At 62.5% G+C, this 5736-nt stretch overlaps 1 pseudogene across 1 annotated transcript; it reads right to left on the bottom strand.

The window, feature by feature from the left end:
• Positions 1-855: 855 nt before the first annotated feature.
• LOC310919490 (low affinity immunoglobulin gamma Fc region receptor III-like) lies at positions 856-3779 on the bottom strand (annotated as a pseudogene). The gene is made up of 6 exons: positions 3476-3779; positions 2957-3223; positions 1589-1672; positions 1207-1228; positions 1041-1120; positions 856-956 (listed from the first exon to the last, which is right to left on the bottom strand). The product of its transcript is annotated as a low affinity immunoglobulin gamma Fc region receptor III-like (transcript).
• Between the last annotated feature and the right edge of the window lie 1957 nt (positions 3780-5736).

The following is a 5736-nucleotide window of genomic DNA, read 5'->3' as shown; positions in this document are numbered from 1 at the left end:
CGGCCCCGGCAGCGCGATGGCAGCCGCGACGTGCGACAGTGACCCGAGGGCAGGACTCGGCTCCCGCAGTGCCGGGGGCTCCTCCCCGGGCTCCCTGGTCCCCTCGGCCCTCCCGGCACCTCCCTCCCGGCGCCCCCCGCCCGCCCCAGGGCCGGGCCCGGCGGAGGCTCCGCAGCAGCTCCGGGGCTCAGACGCCGCTCGGGGAGCGCCGGGTGCGGGGCTTTGGGCACCGGGGGGCACCGGGCAGGGCTGGGCCGGGGATGGGCTGAGCTGGGCTCGGCCCGAGGGGCTCGGCAGCTGCGGGATCGGTGCCCGTGGCCACGGGGCGGCACCGCCGCAGGTCCCCGAGCCCTTGGCCGGTGTCACCCAGAGGGGACAAACAGGGAGCGGCAGCTCCTTCCCCTGTGCGGGGCAGCTGCGAGGGAACCGGTCCGGAAATGCCCCAATTGATCGTTTTGTCCCTGTCCCCAAGGGACTGAGAGAGCCCCAAAAATCCTGCAAATCCCACACGGATCTGCTCAACAACCTGACCGGGACCCTCCTCCGCCCGAGCTGACCTGGCACAGCTGAACAAACAAAAACCATTTCTCCCGGTTTAATCAAAAAGCTGCGTTTTGGGTGCAATGGGAGGGACAAGGGTCCTGTGCCCCCTGGCACTGGGGGAGGGAATGGGGAGCCCTGGGGGTACTGGGAGCACTGGGAGCTCTGGAACGGGGAGCTCTGGGCAGCCCCACATGGGACCCCCCACTCGTGGCCCCCCCCGGGCACGGTGGGCACCCACAGGAGCTGGGGGGGGGGACACACACGGGGGGTGGCCTTGGGCAGGAACCTCCAGTGTCCCCAGTGTCCCCAGTGTCACAGCACGTTCCCGTAGATGTCACTGGGGTCCCGCTGTCGCCTGTGGGGTCCCGGCAGATCCGCGTAGGTCACCTGGGGGGATGTGGCACGGGGGGGCCCTGCAAGAGACACCGGTTGTGGGGACATGGGTGGGGGGTGACACCCATGGGTGACGTGTCCCTGTGTCCCCACCCTGTACTCACCCCCTGCCCGCTCGGTGCCCACGACGTGGGTGTACAGCACCTTCCCCTCCTCTGGGGGGGCCGGGGGATCCGGGGGGGGCCTGCGGGGATAAGGGAGTGTCTGTGGGGGTGGAGGGGTTTGCAATGAGGGTAAAATGGGGGGTCAGACCTGGAGCCCCCCACTCACCTTTCCTGCTGCTTCCTGAGGGCTGCAAAGGGAAGGGGGGAGGGGTGACTGTGGGGTCCTCAGGGCCCCTGAACACCCTCAGGAACCCTGACTGTCCCCGGGACCCTTGAGCATCTCTGAAGCCCCCAAAAAGCCTTCTACCACTTCTTGAATCCCCTGAGCCCCTAGAGCACCCCAATTCCCCCCCAACCCCTGACAGAACCCCAATATCCCTGCATGACCCTCCAGGACCTCCCCAAATCCCCCAGGACCCATAGCTGAGGTCTCTGGGGGCTCAGCTTCACCCGAGTCAGGGGCTGTTTGTGACACCATATGGCCCCTTTACTCTGGGGGCACTTCACCCCAATCCCTGGGACCCCCATCCCCCCTCATTGTCACCCACCCAGGCGGTGCCTCCGGTGCCAGCCCACGATGACAGCCACGAGCAGGACCAGGAACAGGAGGGACCCACCGACCCCTGTGGCCACTGCTGGGGACAGAGGGGGACACAGTGAGGTAACCCTGTAGCCCAACAGTTCTGCATCTCCTGTGTGACCCCGTGTGAGCCCACCTGTGACCCAGGGTGAGCCAGGGGTCACCTCCAGGGCCAGCTCAGGGCTGAGTGCCCGGAACACGCGGTGCCCGTCCTGTCCCAGCTGGTTGGTGGCCACGCACTGGTAGGTGCCTGAATGTCCCACATCGACGTCCCCAAGCTCCAGGATGGGACCTTGGGCCACCTTCTGCCCATTGTGCAGCCAGGTGAAGGTGACGGGCTGAGCCCACCTGCACTGAGCAGCGCAGGGTCACGGGGTCACCTGTGTGCACCTGGTGTGACAGGGGACTGGGGGTGATGGTGGCATTGGCCATGGGCACTGTGGGGACAGAGACAGGGCTGGCACCTGGCGAGGTGGGATGGGGGTGCTGTGGTTGGGGTCACCCCCAGCCCGAGGGGTTGCTCACCCAGGACAGTGACATTCACGGGGACACTCTTGGCCACACTGTCCCCATTGCTGACCCGGCAGTGATAGTGGCTGCTGTCATTGTCCCCAATATGCCGTAGGTCTGGGTGGGGGCTGGTGCCCAGTGGTGCCCCTGAGCCCCCCCAGTGCCAGGTGAAGGACAGGGGACCTGTCTCTGCAGCCAGCTCACAGCTCAGCACCAGGCTGTCCCCCAGTGCCACCTGTCCCCTGGGGGGCTGTGCCCACATGGACACCCACGGGATCGGGATTTCTGCGGGAGGGGACAACAGCAGTGGACAGTGAGGGACACCGGTGGGGATGGGGGGCGTGCAGAGAGAGGCAGGGGGACTCCAGTGAGGAAGAGGGGTGGCAGAGCTGAGGGGAGGCCTGGAAAGGAACCCCAGGGAAGGATGGGGAGTTCAGGAAGGGGACACCAGAGAGGGATGTGGGGGGACCCCAGGGAGGGTGTGGGGGCCCAGGGAGGGGATGGTGGGACCTGGGGACCGTGAAGGGGGATCAGAGAGGGGTGGGGTTGACTCAGGTATGGGCAAAGTGACCCAGTGAGGCATGTGGGGATAAGGAGGGGGACTCAAGCAGTGATGGGGGGATATAGAAAAAGTTTACAGGAAAGATTGGGGTACCCATGTAGGGTTGGGCGATCTGGTGAGAGACCCAGAAATGGATGAGGGACCCGCAGCAGGGATGAGGGGTCTGGGCAGTAATGGGGTTCTTCAGACAGGGCTGGGGGTCGCCAGATGGGGCTGAGTGTCCCCAAGCAGGGGACCCAGGGAGGCTGTGGGGGTGAGGCTCACCGTGCACTGTCACTGTCACCAGCTTTGACTCCTGCCACTGCTATGACTCCCCGGTGTTCAGCCAGCCCCGGCAGCGGTATTGGCCACTGTGGTTCAGCTGCAGAGGGGTCAGGGACAGCTCGGTCCCAGGGAGGGAACTGCTCACTTCCTTGTCCCAATGGTAGAATTGCACCTGGGTGACCAACATGTCCTTCCAGCCTCAGCAGCGCAGTGTCACCGTGTCCCCCTCCAGCAGCGGCCGCGCCGGCACCTGCAGCACCAGCCAGTCTGGGGGACACGGGGGTCCTGTCACACCGGGGGGGTCTCGTTTTCGTGGGGAGCCCCCATTGAGTCACACCCAGAGCACCAGGGGTCCCCAGTTCCACAAACAGGGTCCCCCTGCACTGGGATGCTCTGGGATGTCCCCGTGTGCAGGGGACGGGCTCTGGTCACACCAGGAGGTGACCCATGGAGTGGAGCCCACCCAGAGCTCTCAGGGTGCCACAGGTGCCACCCTGGGGACACCCAAACCCCCCTCACCATTTATGACTGTCACAGGGGGGCTGAACCCACTGCCAGGTCTGTCACACTGGTAGGTGCCACTCTTGATGACAGTGAAGTTGTCGGGTCCCTCCTGCCCCCATCGCTTCCCATCCTTGAACCAGGTGGTGGCACTGGTGGTCCTCCAGCCCTGGCAGGTCAGTGTCACCCGGTCCCACAGCACTGCCGGCCTCCAGGGGGGCTCCACCAGGAGCTGGGTGGTCTGGGCGCCTGTGGGTGACAGGGGACACCAGCCTGCCAGGGCCACCACGGAGGTGGGGACAGTGGGATGGGGACATGGCATCCCCTGAGGACTCACCAGCGAGGCCAAGGGTCTGGGCTGGAAGGGAGAAGGGACAGGGCTGAGTGGGGGTGGCACCGTGGGGAGAGAGGTATGGGGGCATGGGGTGTGGGGGCTGTCCCTGAACTGTCACCAGGGGGACACTGGTGTGGCACAGATGTTTCGGAGACTGAGGAACTGCAGCCACCCCATGCTCAGGTAGGACATGAGGACATTGTGGACACCCCAGGCATGGGGACCTTGTGCTGGCACAGGTCACCCCCACCAGCCCCATGGCCTCTGTCCCCATGGCCCATCTGCATGGTGCTTGTCCCCTTGTCCCTGTCCCTGCATCCCTGTCACCTTGTCCCTGCATCCCTGTCACTCTGTCCCTGTCCTCACAGATGCCACAGTCCCATAACTCCTCTCCCCACTTTTTGGTCCCTCCAGTCTTGCCCCCCTTCTCCTGTCCCCACTGCTACCCCACAACCCTGATCGCCTCATTGCACTGGCTCTGCTGGCTTTGGGGTCCTCAGGGGACCCTGCAGCCCCTACTGTGCCCCCTCCTCACTGGTCTCTGCCTCACCAGGGCCCATTCCCATGCCCAGGGCACTCACCCCACAGAAGCAGCACCACCTTCCTGGCCATCCCCATGTCTCTGACCATCCAGGCTGGCTGTCACTTGATGTCAGGGGTGGCTGTCCCCTGGGTGGCGGCTGTTCCGAAGAACAGGGAAGGAAGTGAGGTCAGGCTGTGTCCCCAGCGTGGCTGTGGCCTTTGTTGGGGGCAGGGTGGCCACAAGCTCGGGATGGGCTGTGGGCTGGGTGGATACAAATCTGGGTGGCACAAAGTGGGACATGGTGATATCAGGAGTGGGGTTAAAGGGGTTTGGGGACCCTGGGATGGGGTACCTGGGGAATGGGGGTCATGAGAAGGGGGAGTCACTGGGAATGGGGGTCCCTGGAGCTGGGAGGACTCAGGGCTGGAGTCCCATGGGAACGTGGGCTCCTGGGATTTGGGATCATGGGATGGGTGTGCCAGGGATGGGGTGCGGGGCACATGAAGGATCCCATGGGAATGGGGTTTTCAGGGGAGAATCAAGGTCATGTGGGAATGGGAATTTCACGGGATGGAATGAATGGGAGAGGGTTCCTTGGGAATGGGGCTCCTGGGCCATGGAGATCCTGGGGAATGGCAGTCTTGGGATGGGAGTCCAAGGGAGAGTGGGACATAACGAATGGGGGTGTCGTCCCTGCATTTCTTGGTTTCAAGTGTTTGAGTCTTTGCAGCAGCTTCTTACGCTGCTTCATGTAAACCATATTGTATTCTTAGAATTTATCTGTATGTTTTGCATTCTTCTTTGAGAGAGAACTTGACTGATGGTCATAGTGTCCAATAGAGTCAGGAGGTTGTAATCTCTTTGGGCCAATCTTGGCACTCTGTACAAAATGTATATAAGCTTTTGGAGTCAGATAATAAAAGAGCCTTCCATGTTTGACCCTGTTGCTGCATGCTGTCCTCTGTGAAGGTCCGCTCCCACGTCGCAATGTGTTGCCCCTCTAAGGACAGGGGTAACATGGGGGTCCCATGGTTCAGGTCTCTGGGGAATGGGGGTCCCAGGCATGTGCAGTGGCTGGGTAGGCCCGTGGGTCACAGCTCCTTCTCTGGGTGCTTTAAATGTTGGGGTGACCCAGGGCCCAGCAGAGTCTGCATGTTATAGATGAGCAATGCAATGTTTGGCTCTCGCAATCAAGGGATGATTATCTGTGTGTTAAGAAATGTTTTATTGATGTATAGTTATGTTATTGTAGTAAGTCCTCCCATAGTCCTCTTTCCCCTCCCCTTGTATTGTTGTCATGGGATTGGTAATTGGGGCATTGGGGGAGGGGCTGGCTTGTTACTAGGAGGAGTGGCATAGCAACACCTGACCTCCAATCAAATTGCAAGAAAGTAGTCTCCACCAATGGACAGCGAAGAGAAG

The sequence above is a fragment of the Zosterops lateralis genome (assembly GCF_965231275.1).
Source record: "Zosterops lateralis genome assembly, chromosome: 27".
NCBI classification, from domain to species: Eukaryota; Metazoa; Chordata; class Aves; order Passeriformes; family Zosteropidae; genus Zosterops; species Zosterops lateralis.
This window is presented reverse-complemented; position numbering and strand designations above follow the sequence as displayed.